The 26,360-nt window shown below is 43.9% G+C and overlaps 1 long non-coding RNA gene across 1 annotated transcript; it reads right to left on the bottom strand.

The window, feature by feature from the left end:
- Positions 1-1,282: 1,282 nt before the first annotated feature.
- On the bottom strand, positions 1,283-23,810 carry LOC310826439. The gene is made up of 2 exons (XR_014555817.1): positions 23,400-23,810; positions 1,283-3,678 (listed from the first exon to the last, which is right to left on the bottom strand). It is a non-coding gene; the product is annotated as an uncharacterized lncRNA (long non-coding RNA).
- Between the last annotated feature and the right edge of the window lie 2,550 nt (positions 23,811-26,360).

Genomic DNA, 26,360 nt, shown 5'->3' with positions numbered 1-26,360 from the left:
CCTGTAGTGGAAGGTCTGGTTCTCAGTAGTGGTAGGGTGTGTGCATTGCAAGCAGAAGACCTCAGGTTCTCCAGGTAGGGCTGAGGAAAGCCCCAGAAGAGCAGCAGTCAGTCAGTGGGAACAATAGTGAGGTCACTGGCCCCATTCTCTGACTCGGTGCAAGGCAATTTCATTAGCATAAGCAAGAACTGGAAGCTTGCTGAAACCCAGTTCTTCTACTAATGCCTGCAATGCTGAGCCATTAATATAATGAGCATTTAGCTGTCATTAAAAGATTCACAGTGAAACCCCAAACTCTTCATTGTACTCAGTTCTTCAGTATAGAGTACTGGTGTCTCTCTGCTTATGTTTGCGGGTACCGCATGTATACGTGAAATCACGTATAGTGGGGAACACCATCTGAAAAGCCTGTAAATACCTTCTAAACCTCTGGAAACCCTTGAAAAATCCACAAAAATCTGCCAAACTCCACCACAATCGCCCCCTCCAAACCTCTTTTCTCAAATTCCAACTCTCCACAGGCCTCAAAGGTTGGTGCAAAGGCTCATGGGACTGCGGTTGTAAAGTCCCCCTGGAATTGCTGTCAATTTTCCCATTCTTTTTGTGCCATTTTTGCAGTTTCTTGATCTTTTCAGGTCCCTTTTGTGCCTTTTTGCAGTTTAAATTGGTTTATTTAATTATTTCCTTGCTTCTACTGTACGTATACGCGGTTGCGCACAAGTCAAGACGTGCATACGTTAGGGAGATGCCTATAGAACGGTGCCCAAAAATATACCTCCCCGCTAGATGCTTGTTAATATTGCCCTAGATTCAGATGCATTCACATCCCTATGTGGCTGGAGAAACTATCCTGTGTGGAAATATTACAGCATTTGGGGCTTTTTAGATTGGGAAAGAGGCAAGCAAATGGTGACATGGCAGAAGTGGATAAAATTATACAGGGCATGGAGGAAGTGGATAGAGAAAACGTTGTCTTCCCCCCTTTCATAATACTAGAATTGGGGGGTTCTAGTATTATGGAAAGAGTGGAAGAACAATTGTTTGGCAAAACAGGCTCCCCCAGACTGGTGTTTCTGTGTGAGCATATTCTACAACATGTCATTGATACAATAATAGTGCATTCATTATGGATTTATACTGGACTGTCCACACATCACTCAATTTTATCAGTTGCCCTGTGATGCTTCCTCTGTGTTACTCCCTTATTGCCATTTGGAGTGGCACTCTTGTGCTATATCGTTCAACAGAAGCACGACAAAACATAAAAAGGGGACACTTGTGGTATAAAAGCTATGTGGTTTTATTAGGAAGTTAAGGGACATGCACTGATTGGAAATGAAGCAGCATGTCCACCCCAAAACACCACCATGACCGCTAATGATCACGAACGCACAATAAAAAAGGACATCTGAGGAGGCCCAATGCCATCTAATTTCCCTGCAAAAAATAAATAAATAAGAATGAATGTACAATAAAGAGCCAACATCATCTTGCTTCTCTGCAAACTTTGTCTAAACAAATCCGGATGAATGCTCAACAAATGGATCATCTGCAAGCGACCTTAATTTCAGCTCCAGTCTTCAGTGGAAATGAAGAATAGGTATGCATAACTATTTTTCTGCAAAGGAAATCCATCTATATATGGTATCTATTTTGTATAGGATTAGAAGGCCCACAAGGCTTTGAGTCTTATGCCATCTTATACCACACAGTTGGAATGTTCTGGAATGTCCCATTAATGCAGTGGCATTAATTCCACAGCTGCTTCGCGGTACATTGTTTTCAGCTGAAATTTGCTCTCTAAATTCTCTTCAGAATTGCTTCTGTGTCATTGGTGCCAAATACCTTTTTTATTTTCTGGGGCATTTTACCAAATATTTCATACCTGTATTTGACATCCAATATGAGATTTCAGTATTTGATATTCAGTTGCTGGTATTTTGAAATTTCATAATGGAAATGAAATGGCATTCAGTATTGGTATTATATGATGATAGCATGCAATATTTAATTCCCAGAGTATTTGATGGGTAGACTGTCATGTACTGAGAGTTAAAAGCTTATGACATTTCATATTTTGGAACAACCAAGAGATGCCAACAAATCTAAAACACCCAAATTCCAAATGGTGAGGTAAGAAATCTATGTTACCCATATGGGTTTTGCCTTTGTTTGAATGGTGATAATGGATTTTTTGTTTGTTTGTTTTAAAATAGAATTTTCACTTCTGCTCTATTTTTTTCTTCATTTGTTACTCAAAAATTCTGTGATAGCTCACCACTCTCTTTCTGACCCCCCCCCCATTACCAGCTGATATTTAATCTCAGCAGACCTGTCAGCCTTTCCAGAAGAACCAACTAGATTCTTCCAAATGGTTGCTATTTTCAGCTGGGAGCCAATCATATCCCAGCAAATTCCAGGGTTGCAAATCCTTTTCCTACTACACAGTACCGTAAGTATTCACTATCCTCCTTGGGGCGACTTCATGCACTACATTTTTAAGGCAAGCGTGTAAAATATTTTAAGCACATACCTAAAAATGGAACATGTGGCTACAGTTATGTGTGCCAGGAAACTGACTGGCAATGGTTGAGAGTGTTCCGTTTTGTTTGTGTTAAGCGTAAAGTTAGGGCAAACCCAGCTTTGCATGTGTGAAACAGCCCTTTGCCTGATTACAACAGAAAGCCAGGCTTTTCACCAAGCAGCATTGGCTCAGCATTATTCTCCTGTTCCAGGCAGAATCTGTGAAGATTATTTGGAAGGTGACACAAAAGTTTCAGCAAGGAAACAGAACCCCGGAGAGCTCCATGCATAGCTGAGTCAGGCAGGTCCACGAATCCACGAGTTTAAGTTGCTGCTTCAGTGACGCTTTAGGTCAGTGATGGCCAAACTTGGCCCTCCCGCTGTTTGGGGACTACAATTCCCATCATCCCTAACCAATGGTCCTGTTAGCAAGGGATGATGGGAATTGTAGTCCCAAAACAGATGGCGGGCAAAGTTTGGCCATCACTGCTTTATGTCAACTAAAAGCTTAACTAAGTTGCAGGCGCACCAGGGATTCTACTTCTACCCCCTGTGAGAAATCTGAAATTGGTTCTTAGAAAGTCACTGCTTGATTCCGCAGGTATTGGCTTCGGTGGAGCAGGGAACTCTATGGAGAGCTCAGGAGTTGAGTCTGGGAAGGGTAGAGCAATCACCTTAAGCTGTATGGCTGGTGGCCAAGGAAACTCCTGGTTCTCTCCCCACCCACAGAGTTTTGGTAGAGTGATACTTCTGGACTTTGTCCTGTAGGAAATCTCTTCACCCAATCTTCTCAGAGTTCATGGATTCTTTTTCTGATCGTCGCTCCTGAAGTTGCCCTTCGTGTCAACATCAACTTTCCTTACGACATATATATCAGCTTTGGGGGAAGATTATTGCCATGACTTCAGTATGGGGAGGAAGGTAAATAGGGGGGATTGCTCCACTCCCACAGCTGCTATTTAAATAATTGGCCCAGCTCCATCTTCTTACCTGGCCGGGATGTGTCCTTGGACCATTATAATGCTTGTTGGTGACTTGTGGGTGTGTAGATACCTCTGACCTCTGCATGGCTAGAATCAGTTGCTTACTTTGCCCTTTGATCCCACTGGAAAATGGCTCCTGGAGTGTTTCTCGTGGTGGAATGCATCCCTTGGTCTGAAAAAGTCCCACAACCCTGCTTTAACCACTGAAAGTGTGTATTGATACATCGTTTAAATTTCATTCCCTGCAGAGGACCGCTTCTTTCGCCTGATTCCTTCTGCATGTGACCCATTTTTAAATTTGGTGTTGGAAATGCGACATAGCGTACCAAGTGAGAGATATCCCTTAAAATAACAGCTGTCTCTTAAAATAAGGAGCTTTCCTTAAAAGCAAACAAACAAAGGCGCTATAGGTAGGGTGATGTTGCTGCAGCAGCATCTCGGCCTTCCCACCTGCTCCATCTGCCTCCCCAAAGAAGAATAAGCACATTGGAGGGGGTTGGAGACGGCATGGTCTTTTCGTGGCGCTGGTAAAAGCAGAGGCCCATCTCTTTACAAAGCTAGCAGAGAATGGAGCAGGAGAGCGGAGGGTAGCACAGCTCTGTACAGCTGCAGGGCCGCCTCACAACAGGGCAGAGTGCTGGGAGAATACGCTCTTTGTTCCCTTCCTTTAAAGGGTAGGAGAAACACTTATGCATGGCAAATTAGCCCAAAAATGTATTTCTCTAAAACACCCGATTGTCTAGCCAGCTCTGCAGCTGCAAGGAAGTTCGAAAGAGAGAGAGAGAGAGAGAGAGAGAGAGAGAGAGAGAGAGAGAGAGATTGGTTTGGTGATTGGGGGGTGGCAGCGAGGTGGAAGGGAGAGACTTTGCTTGGTGGGCGAGGAGGGAGGATAGAAGGCAGCTTCTGTGGAAGATGGAGACATTTTGTGTCAATTCAAAAACTGCACATTGCTCAGTGAGATTCTAGATGGTGAGGTTATAAATCACTAGCTAGAGGCAGGGACAAACAAAATGGAGCATTAACTCGCTGCGTATTCTGAACAGGAAGGTAGGAACGTACGATGCTGCCTTGTGCTAAGTCAGACCATTGGTCTATCTAGTTCCATATTGTCTACAGTGGTACCTCAGATTAAGAACTTAATTCATTCTGGAGATCCGTTCTTAACCTGAAACTATTCTTAACCTGAAGCACCACTTTAGCTAATGGGGCCTCCCGCTACCGCCGCTCTACCACTGCACGATTTCTGTTCTCATCCTGAAGCAAAGTTCTTAACCTGAGGTACTATTTCTGGGTTAGCGGAGTCTGTAACCTGAAGCGTCTGTAACCTGAAGTGTCTGTAACCCACTGTACTCTGACCTGGAAAAAGCATTGCGGGCACGTAAGCCGACCTTTTAAAGATGTTTTCATGATCTCTTCTTGTTTGGCACTCTGGACTCCATTTGGAGGAAGGACTGGATATAAATGTAAAAAAGAAAGAAAGAAAGAAAGAAAGAAAGAAAGAAAGAAAGAAAGAAAGAAAGAAAGAAAGATTCAAAATATAGCATATTTGCACATTGGCATCCCAGCTATGGAATGCTTTTCCCCAGGTGGCAAGTTGATGGCCTTTTTATTTCCACCGCCTCTTATACTTTTATATTTAGATCTAAATTATGTTTAATTTATTTCTTGGTCACCTTTTATTGTATTGTAAAAAGGTAAAGGGACCCCTGACTGTTAAGACCAGTTGCGGATGACTGTGGGGTTGAGGAGCTCATCTCGCTTTACTGGTCGAGGGAGCCGGCGTTCGTCTGCAGGCAGCTTCTGGGTCATGTGGCCAGCATGACTAAGCCACTTCTGGCAAACCAGAGCAGCACACGGAAACAGCGTTTACCTTCCCGCTGGGGGACCTATTTATCAACTTGACTTTGATGTGTTTGTGAACTGCTAGGTTGGCAGGAGCAGGGACCAAACAACGGGAGCTCACCCCATAGCGGGGATTCGAACCGCCAACCTTCTGATCCTTAAGCCCTAGGCTATGTGGTTTAGACCACAGCGCCACCCGCATCTTGTAGTTGTATGCTATTGCTTGCACTGGGTGGCTCCAGACTTGGACAAACTCTCTGCTTTGAGCATGACACAGTCTGGACCCAACCCAATAAATGCATTTGTGCTAGATACACAGCCAGTCTCTTGCTTGCAAGTCCACAGGAACTTGGAGCTGGCCTTTGCCTTCTGATGAAAGCTTCAAGCCTGTTGAGATTGTGCAGGACTTCTAGAGGTCACAGGGCAGGGCATGGAGAGTCTGCACTGTTCCCTAGCCTTCCTTTGACTTCTGTCATTTTCCCTGTGGGGATCAGTCTGCATGATCTCCCTGTACAGCATGCTCCAAAAAGGTTTACCACAAACCCAGTCTATTAGCAGCAGCTACCACTCCAGCAGTCTCAATCTGCCAGGGTCTCATCACTAGGGTGCATCTCCCTTGGGTGGCCACTTATAACTGGGAGGGGTGGGGTAATGCGCCATACAATGGGGGATATGAGGACAAAGATCTCCATAACACAGAGAGGGAGATTTAGAACCAATTACTATAATTTAGGTTCTGGTAGGTAGCTGTGTTAATCTGACGCAGTGATATAATAATAATAATAATAATAATAATAATAATAATAATAATCCAGTAGCACCTTATAGACCAACTAAGTTTGCTCTGGAAAACGTGTTCTCCCTAAATGAGAGCATGTGTTGCGGTTGGGGGATACAAGCCACCCTGATGTTACTGGGCAGATTTGGATAAAACCAACCCCTTAAGTGGTTAATTTGGGTTACTGGGGAGTTTTGAATGTTGCCAATTCGGAGGAGGGATCAGAGGCTATAAATACAGGACGCCCAATGCTGAGCGTCCTCTTGGCTTTTGCACCGGATCACCCGACCACCCTCCCTTTAATAGGGGGGGGGGTTCTCGTTCGCTTGACTTGACCTTGCTATGCCTGTCATGGGGTCGTCCGCCTTTGAGCGGAGGCCTGGTAGGAATTTTGCCAATTGGCTGATTGGCTGGTGCCAGTTGGCTTTTGCCTACTGCGTAGCAAATCGTCACAACTTGTAAGGTTGGCGGTTAGGCATTGGTTAAAATTGGTTGGTGGAGGGGTAAGTGCCTACCCCTCCAATGGTGGTGCGGAAAGGGAATTCCATTAAAGGAATCCAGGGGCTTGCCATTCTTTTCGTCCTTGTCCCTGGCATCGGACTTGGGCTGTGCAAGCCACCAGGAGCATCAGGGTGAGAGGTGAGGGACTGAGGCCCAGCTTCATTTTCTCCCCAAATTGTTTACCTCACTGGCTTCCGCTGGAATCCGGAAGTCAGCTCTGTCCCTGGGGCAAGGACAGATAGTCATAACCAATGCCTAAGCAACCACTCACATTTTTGTATTTTGAATAAAGTTGTGGCCAAAATTATGCCAAAAACCTTAAACAAAAAATGATGTGTGATGTGTGACTTTTTGGTGGGGGTGGCATTGTGGGACTCAACACGCAATAAGCTTTTGTGTGCATGCACCAGAACAAACTTAGTTGGTCTATAAGGTGCTACTGGACAATTTTTTATTTTATTTTTACTATAATTTAAATAGGGATACAGTGCAATTCACCACCACAGGAAAGACTGTGCCCTACTGATTTACGTGTCTCCTCAGTCCGCAGTCCAGTTGTCCAGTTGCTAATTGTTGATGGGCAATTTCAGCACCCCTGCTCTCCCTTCTTCAGGGTTTGTTTGTTTTTTAAAAAAACTTAAATCAAGACTGGGACTGGGCAGCCCTTCAGAGAATGCCTCAAAATTAAGGCCTAGCTTCTGACCGCCCTTCAGATGGGGGGCCACCCTTTGTCAAGGAGGATACCTGGTCGCACTGCCTATCCATGGTAAAACACTGACCATTTTTTGCCCTTTATGGAGATGTTGGGGGTGCCTTTCCAATGAGCACAATACACTCATGTGCAGTAAAGATCTTCATGGGCCATTCCTCTTTCAGGTCTATTGTTAAATACCTGGGTGTGACAGCATCACTTCCTCTAATAGTGAATTAAGGCGGTGAGTGCTGCCAAAAACTGAGGCAAAACAGGGCCACTGAAAAATAAGGACTTTCAAGGTTAGTGGAAGGCAGCGCGCACACATACAAATCTTAATCCCTGCCTCTTCAGACCTAAAAAAACAGCCCAATGAAGACTGAACCAGTGGTAGCTGCAGACTACTGGATGTCAGCAAGAAAAGCAAAGTGTGCGTAGGGGTACAGGGGGACGAAATGGAATGGAATGGCTTGCTTGAGCAGGGCATGGCTGGCTGGCTGGCTGTACTCCTGACCAGGAGTACTTCTGCTAGGTTGTGGGAATACATTGCAGAATTTTGCTTTTACTTATTTATATATGTTATTACATTTCTTTCCCTTCCTCTCAAAGGAGCCCTGGTAGGGATGGGGAGAAATGTATTCAGTTTGCAAACTTACCTAAGTTTTAATGCAAACTTACCTAAGTCGCATATCCTGAACCAATGTACAAACCAAAATGCTGCCATCCTTTACAATTTGCCATTCTCTGAATGTTGTGATGCAGTTCTCCAAATGTCCCCAAATGCGCACGTGCACACACACACACACACACACACACACACAAACAGTATATATTAATGAAAACAGCATACAAAAATGAAGAAGAGTTTGGATTTGATATCCTGCTTTATCACTACCCAAAGGAGTCTCAAAGCGGCTAACATTCCCCTTTCCCTTCCTCCTCCACAACAAACACTCCGTGAGGTGAGAGGGGCTGAGAGACTTCAGAGAAGTGTGACTAGCCCAAGGTCACCCAGCAGATGCATGTGGAGGAGTGGAGACGCGAACCTGGTTCACCAGATTACGAGACTACCGCTCTTAACTACTACACCACACTGGTGCATTATATTTGGGGAAATTGCTTGCGAAAAAATGTATATCAGGCAAAACTGTTTCAAAAATGTCTAGCATTAAAGAAATGTGTTTGGAAAAGTTTACAAATTTTCATGCAGACTTATTCTTTTAAAAAAAAATAATAATCAAAAGCTGAAGCAGAAATGAGGTAAACTGAACTCCTGATGTGAAAGAAACAAAAAACAAAACAAAATACTTCAGATTGAAAGAAAAGAAATTAAAACTGAAAGATTCATGAATTGCAATTTTCCCTAAGACAGTTGGATGGCGACTTGTACACCTCCTCCTGGCAACTCCTGCAGCCAAACTGGTGCCGAATGTATTGTTTTGCTTTTCTTTGGACCACTTCAGTGAGGCTAAGAGGGGGGGGTCTTGTCATCTGGGCAGCCCAGGACCTCCATACACACTGCCCCTGCTGCATACACAACAAAAACAGTTGCTGGAAATCACAGAGGTGGGCGGAGTGCTGTTGTGCTCATTTCCTGCTTGAGAGTTTCCCATGGGCATCTGGTTGGCCACTGTGAGGAGACGGCGGGTGTACTAGATGGGTCATTGGCTTGACCCACAGGCTTGTCTTATGTCCTTAAGACTCAGGACAGACAAAAGAAAGTACTTCTTCACGTAGCACACAGTTAAATTATAGAGTTTGCTGCCATAGGAGGCTGTGATGGGCACCAGCTTGAGGAGCTTTAACAAAGGGTCAGGCAAATTCATGGAGAATAAGGCTATAAATGGCCGCTGGCTACAATGACTGTTCTACCTCCACTGTCAGGAGGCAATATGCTTCTGAATACTAGCTCCTGGAAACTGCAGGAGGAGAGGATGCTGTTTCACTCAGGTCTTGCTTGGAGGCTTTTCCTGGTAGGCCACTGTGAGAACAGGATGCTGGTATTAGATGGTCCACTGGCATAATCCAGCAGGGCTGTTTTTATCTTATGCTCCCTAAGGTAGTCTGCTGCCCACAGGTGTTGTGGAGGACTCTGTTCCATCCCCAGTGTTGAAGTAAGATTCAACTGCCAGCCCAGTTTCTCTAAGTACAATGGGAGGGAGGCACCATCTTGCCCTTCGCTTCAGGCAGCAAAATGTATCAGGTCAATTTTGCCCATGGGAAAAGATGGTACTACCTTATGTGGTGCTGTCATTCCCATGGGACACACTGTTAAGGAAGGGAAAGCTCAGCCTTTTTCTAGTTAAAAACGAAAAGGAGGGAAAGAAAGAAAGAAAGAAAGAAAGAAAGAAAGAAAGAAAGAAAGAAAGAAAGTCAAAAGCCATTGACATCCCATACTTTATTTTCAGTTAAGATAAGATACGCAGTCACTGCAAAAGGTCTTCAGAATTTTGTGGCCACCCCAAAAGATAATGAAAATCTCAATTTTGGTGAGGACTGAAAGGCCCTGTAGAAATGATGGGGTGAGTGGATTTTCAGCACAGCTTTTGTACACAAAATAGCTAAGGAATTTCAAACCACCATCAAACAGAATAATATTTTCTTTCATGAACAGCCCTTGATTGAGGCCTAAACACACAAACATATTCAAAGGTTTTAACTGTTGTCGCATTTGTTCAGTCTCTCTGTTATACATATATCCATATGGAGATGTGTTCTTCCTCCTTTGCAACAGAGGGGTTGCCTCTTCATCCAAACAAAGGATCTGTATTCTAATTTCATTATTGACTGCTTGCAACACAGAGTGTCCATTGGTCTCCATTAACTCTGTTTTTTGAGGAACTCCAATTTATAACCCTGTATGGCTGGTGAAGATAGTCAACAATGGCTTGACATGGATGCCACCTCTTCACACCACTGTGTATAACTGTCACCAATGAGGTCAAACACATTTTGTAGGCTCTTGAAACAGTACAGAAACCTGCATGACTATTTATTAGAGGTAAAAGTGGGATAAGATTACAGATCATGCACAGCCGTCCCTCTTTCAAATTGCTTTCATTTAATCTGAAACAAACTATTTTCTTTCTTCAGACTCTCGGCCAGGTGATCATCTCTCCATTTGCAATCTTCAAGATAGATCCAATTAAAAACATGCAAAACTTTCATAGGCTTGAACTCTTTTAAAGGTTCCTTGAAATGTATGTGCATGTGATTGGTGGGAGGGTTGTTGCTGGTGGAGAGATTCCACAGGGTCTGATTCTGAAAGCAGCAGAAAGACACGAAGTTTCCAGTGCCTCCTGATCACTTTCTGACCTCCCTGCTGGAGCCAAGCTGATGATGAGCAAATTGGCAGTAAAACAGAAGCCTCAGCTCAGGGCTTCTGCAAGGGCGGGGCAAGTGGGGCATTGTCCCAAGAGCCAGAATATTTTCAGTGGGGCTCACAACTCAATTACTCTGTGGTTCTGGGAGTATATGTATTAATTCATGTTTCCTTTGGGGCCCATAATTCTTTAAGAATTCTGGTCTCCATCCATATAAAGAAAAACAGACAACATGGTTCAAATAATGTGTGATCCTGAAGCTGAGGCTCCAATACTTTGGCCACCTCATGAGAAGAGAAGACTCCCTGGAAAAGATGTTGGGAAAGATGGAGGGCACAAGGAGAAGGGGACGACAGAGGACGAGATGGTTGGACGGTGTTCTCAAGGCTACCAGCATGAGTTTGACCAAGCAGCGGGAGGCAGTGGAAGACAGGGGTGCCTGGCGTGCTCTGGTCCATGGGGTCATGAAGAGTCGGACATGACTAAACAACAACAACAACTCTTTTAAAAAAGAGCAACCTTCTAGGTTCTTCTTGTTCTTTACTGGAACTGAGGCCTTTATTTTGTCCATCTTCTATTCTTCATTTACTGTTCCACTATAGAAGTCAATATAGAAGTCAATGCATGGGAAATAGGATTGGGGAAACACAATGAGCTAGAAAGATACTACTAGGGAAAGAACCATAGGGACACAATGTGAACACAATCAGTGCACTGCAGCCTGAACTTTCTTTTGCCAAAAGAAAGCTAAGAGCTTGTTCCCATATACATCTTCTATATATGTAGTCTATTGGAAGGGGGCTGTAGCCCCTCAAGTTTGAAGCTGCCCTGTTCAAATATAACCTCTGCATCAGTGATATGTCACAGCAGAAAGAAGGTTTGATCTGGAATTCCCTCTCTCTGACATGTTAAAATGTTTGTGTTGGTAGTTAAAAAATAGAGGGACACCTGCAGATGAATACCTTCCCACGTGAAACTTGGGGTGGTTAAGGTCCCCGTGTGAGGATTGTGCAGCCTTGCACAAACATAGGAACAGGCCCATTCAATCAAGATAAAGCAAAGTGGGGGCTGTATAGACAATACAGTGGTACCTCGGGTTACATACGCTTCAGGTTGCAGACGCTTCAGGTTACAGACTCCGCTAACCCAGAAATAGTACCTCGGGTTAAGAACTTTGCTTCAGGGTGAGAACAGAAATCATGCTCTGGTGGCGCGGCAGCAGCAGGAGGCCCCATTAGCTAAAGTGGTGCTTCAGGTTAAGAACAGTTTCAGGTTAAGAACAAACCTCTGGAATGAATTAAGTACTTAACCTGAGGTACCACTGTAGCGTGTCAGTTTTTGTAGCAGTTAACAACGAAACTCCTAGGGTGGTCAATATTGCTTATGGTAATGGTAGTCATGTCTTTGAAACCACCATGCTAATATAATAATCTTCTTGAAATCGCCATGATATCACAGCAGCTTCTGGAAGATGGAGGTGAAACTGGGGGACAACCTCCACATGCAAAAACAAATGCATGGGCACCTGTGGATTCCAGTGCTTATCACTAGAGCGACAGACCAGAATCCAAAGGAAGAGAATAAAGGCGCACTGCGCCCCGTCGCGCCTCTGTCCTGGGCCATCCTCCCAGCTGCAGCAGCATCCGCTTGGGGCCTAGACAACAATTCTTACCAAGTCCTTTGCACAGATTTCTCTCTCTCACTCCCTCTCTCTCTTTAATCCCTTTTTTTCAAACATATCATTACAGCAGAAGCAAAAATGGTGGGACAATAACGCCATTGATACAGCCGTCTCATCCCCCCTCCCCCTCCCTCTTTGGTGCGTGCCAGCACTCTTTCCACCCGCCCAGGGCTGGAACCAGTGCCAAACAACCTCTGCTAATAAACAAGAGGAACCAGATAAACTGGGAAGACAATAGAGGGATTTGTTGCACTTAGAGATGGTGGGAACAATGTCAACGTCGCGCGCAGCTGCGTATAGCCCCCACACACTCGCAACCAAGCCAGTATGATTTATGAAAGGTCAAGGTTTGCCATGTCTTAAATGGTCTCTTCTTTACATCATTTATTAACCCTTCCTCTACAATGGGCCCTTATTTGTAGGGTGATGGGTTTGTATATACAGTCTTTCCTTTGAGGAAGAGGAGCACAGGGATTAAACTGTAGGCATTCTTCTATCGTTGTGCTCCCATTGATGGTTGATACCAAATGGTGGCTCATTTTACTCGATTCCAGTGATAGTGAAGAGGAAGCAGATTAATAGCAAACACAGAACAAAGCAACTGTCTCTGCCCCAAAGAGAGTACATTAAGAAGTGAGAACAAATGGACATTGCAGATGAAAGGGGAGGAAACAAAAGCAAAGAGATGATAAAACAGGTCAAAAGGTCAACATACTGGCCAGTTGACTTGACTCATTTGTTCCAAGCTACTGCTAGTTTTTCAGTAGAAGTAAAGGTAATAATAATTTTTAAAAGTATAAATAAGGTGTTAACAGAGCCTACTTAAAACTGGCACCACAAGAATCTTAAAATATGCTTAAAATGTGTTGGCTAGTTAAGATCACCTGGATTCCAGTCATTCATTCATGGGTGCATTAGCCTCAACACCTAACAATTTTAAATTTGCAAACATTTACAAGTATCAGCACATACAAATTATCAATGGCCACTCCACTCTCTGTATTCACCTTACAATATGAAACAAATCTATGGGTAGTAAGACTGGGCGTGTTTATGAAAAAATGGATTGAGCTTATACTGCTTTGAGATATCCAATTGCTTTAAGTAAATTAGTGGGTTTGAAGAAACACACAAGCCAATAAGTGCCTTATTGATGGCTGTTGAAAGTAAGAGAAAGGCAAAACTGCAAACATATCAGTCTGCAAGGACATCCACTTTCAGTCATTCACAATTTGGAACCAATGAGTACGGTACTTCACAAATGCCTGCAAAATTCTGTTGGTGAATCATGTTAATTAAAGTTTAGGAATCATTGCTGTGTCCATAAAACAAGATATAAGCAAATTAGACAACCATTTCCCTTGTTACATTTTGGATATTCATTGGAATTCATTGTTAAGATGGAGGATGATTATGACAAAAGCATGATGTTGCAACTTGCTAAATCTACTTCTTAGAAATATAATAGTCTCAAAATGTAATTTGCAGGACCAAAAAGTGTAACTTCTAAATCTACCTATCTTTTATAGGCACACTACTTATTTTTCCACTAGTCCTAAGCACATCTGAAACTAGTCTTGCTTCCAAGAAAATATTTTTAGGATCTTGTGAAGGTTAACACGTTGCTAGCTCTCCTGAATTTGTACGTAATATTAGAACTCAGTAGCCTGCTTACCTGTATTGACTGACTTTATGCCATCTGTGATAGATTTCACTGATTGACCAGTACATACAGTACCTAGAAATGAAGCTATGCCATCCAACAACCAAATTTCCCCCAGAAAACCTTTCAGATGCATTTTTTAAGAGTACAGTGGTACCTCGGGTTACATACGCTTCAGGTTACAGATGATTCAGGTTACAGACTCTGCTAATCCAGAAATACTACCTCGGGTTAAGAACTTTGCTTCAGGATGAGAACAGAAATCATGCAGTGGCGGAGTGGCGGCAGCAGGAGGCCTCATTAGCTAAAGTGGTGCCTTCAGGTTAAGAACAGTTTCAGGTTAAGAACAGACCTCCGGAACGAATTAAGTTCTTAACCCAAGGTACCACTGTAGTTAATTAAGTTCAGATTTCATTTCTAGAGAAATCTGCTATCTACAACATTACATATTAATCTTTGGGTTCCTGTATGACAGCTGTGGTAGATAAAACAGGAATTAAATCCATCCCTCTAACTTGTATGCTATATTGGGGGGGGGGGGGAGGAAAGACGACATAGGTTAGCTATCATTTGTGACTTACGTAATTGCAAATCTAGATATTGGCAGAGCAGGTTTTTTCCTGTACTTTGACTAATGGACCACTGACCTAAATAATCCATATAGATTAACATTTTCCAGCATTCATGTGACTAACAGCTGGGGAATCCACAATGAAGGCAGCAGTCAAGTCCTATTTTCCCCCGACACATATTTTCCCCTGATATTGAACTACCAGGGCTGGATGAGACCATTCTGTGGCCCGATCACAAGCCATGATGGATAGCCAACAGCAGCCAACTTGAATGCTGTGGGAAGATCATAAGTAATACTTGATGAAAATAATCATCCATCAAATCATCCTTCCCTGACCTCGTGCCTTCCCGGTGTTTTCAACATTTTAGCCACAGCCGGAATGGTCAGTGGCCAGAGATGATGGTCCAAACCTTCTGGAAGATGAGATGTTGGGGAACATGGCATAAGCACATACAAAGAACCCTGCTAGATCAGCCCAAGGATCTATCTACTCCAACATCTTGTTTTCCACAGTGGCCTGCTAGATGCCTATAGGAAGCCCACGGTCAGGATATGAGTACAATAGCTGTCTCCCGCCAATGATCCCAGCAACTAGCATTCAGAGGCATACTCTATTGAAACCAGAGATAATCCATGCGTTGCTTGATGCTGTTAATGACCCTGTAGTCAGGAATGGGAATTCTGCCTTTCATCTTTATAATAAGGGAAGGTTTCAGCCCATGCAGACAACCCACACAGGTGTGTTCCAACTTGATATTCTTTCAGATGTTGTTGGCCTCCAACTCCTGTCAGCTCCAGCCAACCTGCCCAATCATCAGGGACAATAAGAGTTGTAAGCCAACAACATTTGGAGGGTACCAAGCTGAGAAAGATAGGTGTAGACCTTCTGCCATAGATGCAGCCAGCATCAGCTCCACTGAGAGCCTTCGTTCCTTGTGGGTCAAACATACATGCAGGGCTTTTTATCAGGGGGAACTCAAAGGAACTCAGTTCCAGCACCTCTCAGGTGGGTGCCATAACCATCCTAAAAGAAGGTGAGTTCTGGCACCTCTTTTTCTAGAATGATAGCATTGCATACATACATATTGATTTGTATGCCACCATTCCATACTTTAAAACCATGCTCAAGGCAGCTTACAACATGAAAAATTACATAATTACAGTACAGTGGACCCTCAGGGTTACTGTAACTTCAGGTAATGTAACTTTCGGGTTGCGAACGCAGCAAACCTGGAATTGTATACTTCTGGGTTTCACTGTGTGTGCATGCGCAAAAGCGCTCTGCACGCTGCATGCATGTGCAGAAGTGCTCTATTGCACCACACACGCGCTCAGGAGCGATGCCTCATGTTGCAGACTTTTCGGGGTATGTACGAACCCCCGGAATGAATTATGTTTGTATCCGGAGGGTCCACTGTATCACAAAAGTAGTCATAAACAACAAACATCAAAAAGTATATACAGTGGTACCTCACAAGACGAATGCCTCGTAAGACGAAAAACTCGCAAGACAAAAGAGTTTTTTGTTTTTTGAGTTGCTTCGCAAGACGAATTTCCCTATGGGCTTGCTTCACAAGACGAAAACGTCTTGCAAGTTTGATTTTCAATGCATTCCTATGGGAATCTGTGCTTCGCAAGACGAAAAATTCGCAAGACGAAAAAACTCGCAGAATGAATTAATTTCGTCTTGCGAGGTACCACTGTAACAAAATCAGCAATTTTCACATTATGTCATAATAAGATCTACAAATATACATAATAATAATAATAATAATAATAATAATAATAACAGCAATAACCCCCAACCCAGCGACAGCGGCAGCAGCAACAACAACAACAACAAAACCTAAAAATACCCCAACCCAAGAGGGTAAAGATACATATCATAGAGCAGATAGAACTGAGGTACCTAAACAGCCTTGTTGGGATATGGAAAAGCAGAAGCCACAGCAGCAGGTAAGGAAAGAGCAGCTGCCTTTTTATGCATAGGAATGGAGGGGGCATAAATTTGATTAAGCTTGCATTTAAAGGCAAACCTACCTAATTTGCACTTTCAGGAAAATATATACATATTCAAGTGGATACACAGCCATTCTCTGAGATTCACATTTATATAATTTTTGTGATGCAGTTCTCCAGCCAAATAATGTGTACAAAAATGTATATATTAGGGAAAACTATGGATTAAAACACATATACAGTGGTACCTCGGGTTACATATGCTTCAGGTTACATACGCTTCAGGTTACAGACTCCGCTAACCCAGGAATAGTACCTTGGGTTAAGAACTTTGTTTCAGGATGAGAATAGAAATCGCGCAACAGCAGCGGGAGGCCCCATTAGCTAAAGTGGTGCTTCAGGTTAAGAACAGTTTCAGGTTAAGAACGGACCTCCAGAACAAATTAAGTATGTAACCAGAGGCACCACTGTATTAGTGAAAAATGCATTATATTAGGGGAAATTGCTTTGCAAATATGTGTGCATTAGGCAAATGTGCATACAAAAATCTGCATATTGGGACAAAAATGCATTAAAATGCTGGTGGTTTTTCATGAGAAGTTTTTTTAGTTTTTTTTTTAATCGTATTGTGTAGATACGTGGGGAACTGAAGGCTGGAAAAATGAGAAATTGAAAGAAACCAAAGTGGAGAGATTTGGTTACCCTTAATTTTGTGGCAGAACAGACTGATTAAAATGGCTCTGAGTAAGGGCTGTTGGAGTTTGAGGAGTCACAAGGAGAAACTGGATGCCCGCTTATACCTCTGGTTACCAACAGAACTGTGTCTGCCCTTGCTTTGGCATCTCAGCCTTAGGCCTGTGCTCTCTCACATGTGCACACTTACACACACACACACACACACACACATTCCTCTGGGAGCCGATCACGGCTTGAATGACACCCCAGATGACTCTTTGCTATTAATTCTCGAAAACAGAAAGAGCTCCTTGTTCTCCCATTCTTATTCCCTGGGAGGAATTACAAGAACCAAAGCAGCAGACTGAAAAGTTCCTGACTTAACCCTTCCCCTGACTTCCTGGGACACTCCAGAAACCCAGAGAGACAAAAGCAGGGAAGTTACTTTGCCCTATAGACTCTTCTCAATCCTCCTCCAAGAGAACCACGCTTCTTCCCAGGAAAATATGCTCAGAACCAAGGTTCTGACAGGATCCTGCCCCCAGGGCCGTAGCTAGGGGGGGGTGAAGAAGGCCCCTGCCAGGGGTGCAGGCGGGGTCTCCCCTCAAAATCAGCTTAAAAATACATCCATAAATATGTCTATAAATAAAAATATTGATTATTGCCTCATAAGAAAATGTTTTAAATAGAGGGCCATTATATGATATGCAGGAGCCCTGTTTTTCCCTATTTTTTGTGGCTAGGGGGCACAACCTGGACGGTTCGGCCAGGGGCACAAGATCAACTAGCTACAGCTCTGCCTGCCCCCACCCTTTTATTACATTAATGCTTAACAAGCTAACCCCATTTTACTAAACCAGGGGTGGGCAAACCTTTTGGGGTCCCAAGGACTGCATGTGATGCTGGACAGTGGTTCAGCATACTTACATGTGCGTACACCCACGGAAAAACACAAGTATCCTCTCATCTCTCTCTCTCTCTTACACACACACACACACACACACACTCCACCAGGACATGAAGGAGTTAAAATAGCAAGTGAGCGGAAGGTGGGGTACCACCTGCCAGAGCAGGTAGCAAACAGATAGTCTGTGCCCAGTTTCCTCTTTGATCTCCCGAGGCCCTAGTTATGCAGGAAAAAGGATTCCTTTGCCATTGTAAATCTCTTTCTGTCTGTTAAACAGTTTTGTAATAAGTGGATATATGTGTTGGACTTCTGATTAAAACCAGGCTCTCAGTTTATCAGACTGTCTCCACGGTTCTGCTATTTATTAATTTTATGTCTTGCACTTCTAAACTACCCTTTGATCAAATGAATCCCAGGACAGTTTAGAAACAAATCAATAAAATACAGGTAGAAATATAAACTACAAATAGGACAACAGTTTAAAACATTAGGATAGAAAGCAGAAGCAAATAAAAATACTAATAATTAGGACTAATTCAGCCTAGACTTGAGGCCAAGGCCAAAGCAGGCATATTTGGAGGGACTCAGGTGTGAGACAAATCAGGTACAGCTAGTCATGGCTACAAGTTAGTTTGGAGAGCCCAGAGGGCAGGGCATCAGGCAAGAATGAGAGGCAGGCAGGGTGGGAAAACCACATGAAAATGGCAACGCCTACATAACCAGCAGTGGCGTCTTTCTAGGAAAAAGTAGGTCCAATGCTGTGATTCTCCTTCTTGCCAGCCTGACACAGGATCGATGCCTTTGCTCAACAGCTGTTGATCAAAGGCACTGTGGGTGTGGCAGTTGCTTTAGAAGCAACCTTCCTGCAGGAAACCTACTTGTGAAGCAGCACCGCACAGAATCAGATCCTGTGTGGTAACAGGTGCTGTTCCTTTGTGCAAAGCCACTTGCAAAAGAGCAGGACTGCCAGGATCAGATCCTCCTGCTTATTAGCTGGTAAGCAGGAAGATTCAATCCTATATGGTGCCCCTCCCCACTGTACTTTAAAATCACATGTTAACCTTCTGTAAAAAAAAATCAGCATCATAGTATCCCCCAAATTTCAAAACTTTGAGGAAAATCTAATCTAGCCTTCTGCATCCTGATGCCCTCCAGAAATGCTGGACTCCAACTATTGTGGCCAATGAGTAGGGATGATAGGAAACAGAGTCTAACAACATCTGGTGGACACTAGGTTTATCTGGAGGGAACCAGGTTAGTGAAGGATAGTTCAGTCGATACCCCTGGAAGATTGGGGAAACCATTGTGTTTTGACTTGCTGGCAGAAGCCCATCAAGGGACTGCTCTTGGAAGAGTATTCCAAAGACTTAAGTGCTCTTTCAGAGATGGCCTTCTCCCCATTGCCATCCACCACAGAAGGAGAAGGTTCCTGCAGAATATTGAATGTAATGGGCAGGTTGATTTCAGCATTCAATTCGCCAACGACCACGCGTATTGCTGCAGACCTGGAAGTGGCAGGAAAAGGGACAAAAATGGCCCTAAAAGAGTGCGAAAACTGCAAACACTGGCACAAAAACAGTGTCAAGCAATCCCATCCCACAAGCATTTGCAAGTGCAATCCCAGGAGCCCTTGCACCGACCTTTGAGACTTGTGGAGAGTTGGAGTTCAAGCAAGGAGGTTTGAAGGGTGTTTGCCGGCTTTATCAATGGTGTTCCCAATACCATTCCACCTAAACATGCCGTGCCCTTATAGGCAAAGCTTGTGCTCTACCGTTAAACCCTCCTTTAGTCAAGAACTGTCCAATCTTCCCTAATTGGGAAACAAATGCAGAAAACGTTCCACTTCCTCATATCCATTGGCTTTGGGCAAACAGATAAAAGAAAATGGGAGAAGTATTGTTTCATGAGTTTCATCAAGTTACCTTAGCAAAAGATACCGGGGGGTGGGGAGTACATGGCGTTGCATCATTCACCCCCCTGGAAGCAATCAAACAGAAACAAAGCTGATTACTAGACCAGTTCAAGACAGACAGAAATGCACTGGCTCTAGGGTAACATTCAATCTTTTCCTGAAAATGGTAGTCCAATTTAGGAGTGACACCAGATGCATAAAATAAATCAAACACACAGCCAGCATCATATCTGGTTGTGGATTCCAGGTGTGCTTAATAGTGCAGGTGCAGTATAAAAATGACCTGATCTAAATAGGACACAGACTAGATGTGATCCTGAACAGGTACATTTTATTTTTCATACCTGACATCACTTTTTAGTTGGGCCTGCCCCACACTTTAAGAACCACTGGACTGTACTAAACTGGTCCCCCTTTTCTGAGTAGTTTCACAGATGTCACAGAACAATCTCAGTGGTACAAATGCTCACATTTCCACTGGCCTGGAAAGCAAATTACAACCTACAGTAGATGTGAAAAACCTCCCCAGTTCTTGAAGACCTTTCCATAATTTCCAGAGACCTCAGTTATCATGACTAGGATTTGGGATCAGCCTTACTTAAAAGAATATCTATCCACTCCTTCCTGCCTTGGCAGCACATTATGTTAATTCTCTCTCTGTGTGTCTTAAAAAATAGCTGCTACTTCTCCAGACCTATATATGGGCCATGGTCTTAAGAGGAAAGGGGCTTTAACCCTTTGCCTCCCATCACGGTCCTGATGAGAATAATGCTTCAAAGCTGCTATTTGCCCCAGAAGGGAAGTTGCTGTTGGTGCCAATCATAGAGCAGCATTTCATAGCAGGTATTTTCATTAGGACTGTGGGATAAGCTTAACTTCCTCCCTACCAGCACCACAGTTATGATTTGGGTGGTAGTGGTAGTGCTGGGGGAAGGAAGACACCTGCTAAAACACACCCACATAAATGCAAAGACACACTTAACATAATGTGGAATTTGGCCAGCTCTTCAAGAACACCCAAAGTGAGTGTACCTGCTTTGACAAATGAAAATCAGTTGCCCTACTGTGTGCTGGGCTCCCTGGCAGTAGCTCTCCATGGTTTCAGGCAGGGTTTTTTCCAAGCTCTACTTGGAGATGTGAGGTTCTGAACCTGGGACCTTCTTCGTTCCAAGGAGATGGTCTAACACTGAGCTGTGGCCTTTCCCCACATGCTGCAAAAATGTTGGCAAGCAAAACGAACCCCCCCTTCTCCCCATACGGTCTTAAAACCCATGATGTTTGTTTTTAACACAAGTGTGCTTATTCATTGCTTTCTTATTTGTATAGACTTCCCAGTTTTCTCCTTAGCAACAAGGAGAAAAGGATGAGAATAAATCATCAGGAAGATCACAGGATTTTCAATAAGGCTGATGATATGGTGATAAGATACTGGGCTAAATCGTGTTATGGGTGAAACAGTAAAAGAAGCACTAACATGGCCTATTTGTCTTGCTCCTGACCCAAAGAACACATGCCTTGCCTAGAGAAGGTCACAAGTTCAAGAAGACTATCAAGACTCCTAGCCATGATGCGTATGTTCTCCATCTACTATGCCTCTGAATACAAGTTGTTGGGAATAGCAAGTAGGCAGAATGTTGTGGGACCAAGATACTGGACTAGATGGGTCACTGGTCTGATCCAGCAGGATCTTCTTAGGTCCTTGGGTTGGAGAAGGATGTTCAACTGAGTCAAGAACTAGAAAATATTGAGAATGAAGCAGATCTGATCAGACTATGACCTTTGCCTTGCCACTTGCCTAAACAGATTATTATGGCCTCATGCTGCTGTTTCTCATCCTGTAATAAGGGAAAAGTTATGTCAGTCGATTAAATGGACTGAGCACCATTTAGGGCAGAAGTACTCTATGGATTTAAACAGGGTTGAGCAGTCATTGCCTCTCCCCAGAAAACTCTGGAAATTGCATTCTGTGAGAAGAGCCAGGAATCTCCTCACAGAGAGTATAGCCACAGTGAACAATGGAGAACTGTCAGCACCTCGCCTGATCTTTGCAGGTGGCCATGTCGGTTAAAATGCTACAAAACCAGTCTACAAGTGTAGATAGGCTCCCTAGACTTCAGACACGAGAAGCTTTGGAGGTGGCACTGGCGAGCTCTTAGGTCAAATGATGTTTCTAAAATAGAGCTGAATGCCTCGCAAATGCAAGGACCTGGGACATGAATAGAAGGAGTCATGGAACTAGTCAGCAAAGTTCAGAATTCATGTTCAGAATCAAAGCTGGAGACTTTACAAGCATCATAAAGAAGGCATTCCGTTCCCCCTCCCTTGCTGAGCGTCATGCTAGGGGCGACCTTACACAAAGAGAATATTTTGCAGGCCCTCTGTAAATTTGTCTGGCAATTTACTGGCATTTCCCCTTTGCAGTCTCACTGACGATTCAGCTAGCTGTGTGTCACCCCAGCAGAACATCTGTGTGTGCCCCCACTCCGCCCTCCTGCATTTGAAGATCTCCCACCCCAAACCTTTAGCTTCAGGGGACATTAAGGCTGCAATCCTGTACCTGTTTACCTGTGAGGAAGCCCCGCTTAATTTGCTTCTGAGTAGACATGCCTAGAATTGCAACATAAAAAGTCCCTGCAGCAAAAATTGTTATCTATAATAGAGAAGGGATATAAGAAAAAATAAAAGTTATTAACTGGCCAGCTACAGAAGGAAGGAAGGAAGGAAGGAAGGAAGGAAGGAAGGAAGGAAGGGAGGGGTCAGGATTAGAATTCTTTATATACCCGTAGATACACACATGCATCATTGCCTCTTCAGGATCCTCAATGCCCTCTTTGCCTCTGTGATGATGCTATCATAGCTGCCAAGTGTCATCTTCACACATGAGCCACCATTATACTAAGAGATTAGAAGCTGTTTCCTTTTGGAGGAATGATTGTCTGGAATATTTTGGGAGGCTCCACATTTGTACCCTCCCCCCAACAGCCCCAGCATGGAAAGATTAGTGACAATCTTTCACCTCTGCCTCACACATCCTTTCTCATTGACTCTGGAGGTGTACAATCACCTTTCAAATCACAGAAAAAGAGGGAGAGAGAGAGAGAGAGAGAGAGAGAGAGAGCCCAAGAGAGGCAGACTCTGTGGTGGAAGGCTCTAGAAGCTTGCACGAGTGTGAAAGAAAGTGGTTTTTGTGTGAGGCACAGCAGAGGAAGGAAATGAGAAGAATCTCTGTGGGTCCTTTCTTTGCTGGAATCTGCCTCTGCAAGGCTTCAAGGCATATGAAAGACTCCTCGGACCTTGAAGAGGAATGGCTAATCGATTGCCACTGCAGGCAGCCCCTTCTTCAATTTCTGTGTGACTTAAAAAGTGGCGTAAATAAAGATGACTAACCTTCAGCTCTCTTTTCCATCCCCCTGCTTTAGTTCCAGTGAGACTTCCTGACACCACCAGCAGTGACAGATAGAGGCAAGCAGACAAGCAAAATCCATGCCAATTTACTGCTGTTTGTCAACAAGGCCTGGGTGACTGGAGCCTGAGAAAGAGCAGACCTCAAAACCAAGAAGAATGGCATCAAATAAGGTTTCATAGAAAAAACGAAAACCTTCTCCTCACAGCCTCTAAATATTTGATGCTGCTTCTGTATCTATGGAGAAGCATTCCATTTGGGGATGAGGCACCCCAAGCCCTTGCAGGTTCTCTGGCTGTCGGAAAAAGTTCACAGCAACGACAACGACCCGAAGGCATCCCTGTTGTGGCCTGCAGCCCGTCTCTTGACGTCTCTCAACTCCTCGAAGCCCTATCTGCTCCTTGGTTCTCTGAGGCAAGGCAGGACGGGCCTTTAAAAAGCTTTGTGCATGTGTGTGGTTGTGTGTGTATTAATCACATGATTGTTGTTCACCTGTATCTTGAACAAAGACAGTGCACTGTTAAAAAGCCCAAACAAGAAAGCAGGCAAGGGAAGGGGGGAGAGAGTGCAGAGGGAAATTGAAGGGGTTGTTGAGAGAAAGAGAGAGCCCTTATCAAACTTCCAATTCATGGGTCTCCCATTCCGTCAGCACACTGGTGTTATTGTTCGGCCGTTGTGTGTCAAACTTCTTCTGCCCTCCCCCGCCCAGTTCTGCTCCACTGTATAGAAATATTTAATTGTGTGAGACCCTCCATTTTTTCCCTCAGGCTGCTTTGGGACAACACTAATTTTGTGCCCCTAAGACAGGAGACAGACAAAACAGCTGCCACCTTCTTATTTAGGCACTGCTGTGAAGATATTGACGGCACATGCATACCTGTGCATGCAAGTTCATTCGAATGTTTAGATGAGATAATGAAGGGCTAAGGGGGCTTGGGGGTTTTATGTGGAACACCTTGAGATTGGTTTGTCTTTTCCTATATGGATTCCACTTACCAGTTTCTCTTCTGATGGACCAGTCTTTCACATTGTTTAGACCTCTAATCCAGGCATAGGCAAATTCCGGCCCTCCAGATGTTTGGAACTACAATTCCCATCATCCCTAGCTAACAGGACCAGTGGTCAGGGGTGGTGGGAATTGTAATCCCAAACATCTGGAGGCCTGGAGTTTGCCTATACCTGCTCTAATCATTAGCAGGAAACTACTATGGCTGAAATTGTGACACCATTTATATAGGAGTACGCCCCCTTGAATTCAGTAGGTCTTACTTCTGAGCAGACATCAGGGAGGGAGCCTTGGTGAAACCAATTTCCTCCTGATGAGCTACATTTTGGGTAGGGCAACTGTATGGTCCAGTCAAGTATGGTCCGCCATTATGCTGGAGCTTACATACCACTATAAATATACCAGCTGTTTACTTTGTGCCAAGTGGTAGGTTGGATGACTAACTTTGCTATGGGTACAATGCATAAATACAAGAGCAAGCTCATAGGCCTGGATGGAGAACGTGTAGTCCTTTGGATGTCCCATCATTCCTTAGTCTTGGCCACGGTGGCTGAGGCTGATGGGAGTCTGAGTCTCCAACATCTGGCAGGTGACCACAGGTTCTCCATCCCTGTCATAGGCAACACAGTTAATATGGCTAGCAGCTTAGTTAAATATTGCCCCTTAGATGAGCCAAAGAGACACAAACTGAGCAAGGGAAGCCTCCTCTTCCTCTTCCTCCTGCTGCTTTGCGCACTGCTACAGTTTCTTGGTGTGGAGAAACATGGGGCGGTGCTATGGTTGCCAAAAGAGGCTTCATTCTCCTGTCTCCAGTCCTCTCTCTCTCTCCCTGAGTTTTTTTCAAAAAGGAGCTCCAGGCCAGAGCTTCCAATGGAAAAATGTCTAAGGCTGACACTGACCATAGTGCAGTACTGAGTTTCTCATGGCTCCAACATTCACCCTGGAAGAAAGCGCCCTTTGTCAAGGTTGGAAAAGATTGCCAACATAGCTGAGCAGCAAGTAGCAATGCTGAGAAGTTTATCAGAGTGCTTTTTCTCTCTTGCCTTCCCTTTTGCAACCAGCAGAGACTTCTCTTGCTCACATTGAATGCTCTTCGTAGTCTTCACCTCCCAGTGATCTTGTTCATCTTTGTCAGGATTCTGAACGTCTCTTCTACCATTTGTATCCTAAAATCTTCCAAACTGTCTTTTGTAACTCCATGCCACATTCTGCTTTGCTGGTGCTACATTCTCCATGATCTTGCTATAAGCCACTGCACACTTTCTTATCTCCTCCCAGAACATCTGCATTTCATCCACCGTTTTTATATTTTATTATTAGATTCTTATCCTGCCCTTCCTTTAGGGAGCACAGAGCATACAAGCCCAGCCCCTTGCAACAACCCTGTGAGGTAGGTTCGGCTGAGTGACTGGTCCAAGGCCACCCAATGAAGTTTGTGGCCTGAGTGGAGATTTGAACTTGGGTCTCCTGATGCAACACTCTAACAACCTATTCTATTTTATGCACATTTATACTGTTTTTCTGCCCTAGCAAGCACCCTCAAAACAGTTTACACAAAATAACAAAAAATACCATAAAAAACCCCAAAAGAATTAAAAGAATTAAAACCTTAATCATCAATTTAAAATCAGTAAAGCCACATGAAGTAAGAACTTTTGCACAGCCTGCCTAAATGCCAGCAGGTATTTAGTCTCACCTCCGCTGGGAGAAAATTTCCCAACTGCGGTGCTGCCACAGAAAAGGTTCTGCCTTGTGTTTCTGCCAACCAATTCTCTTTTGATGGTGGAATCTATAACAGGGCCTGTGAAGATGGTCTCAGCCAGCAGGCAGGTTCCTGCTGAAATAGACAGGAACCCTGGTTCTCCAAGCAGCCATTTGTAACTCCAAATCTTTATTTCATTTTCATTTCATTTCATTTTTCACCAATTAGTACATTTGC

The sequence above is a fragment of the Podarcis gaigeae genome (genome assembly GCF_964106915.1).
Source record: "Podarcis gaigeae genome assembly, chromosome: 10".
Lineage (NCBI taxonomy): Eukaryota > Metazoa > Chordata > Lepidosauria > Squamata > Lacertidae > Podarcis > Podarcis gaigeae.
Note: the sequence above shows the minus strand (reverse complement) of the source record. Positions and strands in the feature narration are given on the sequence as shown.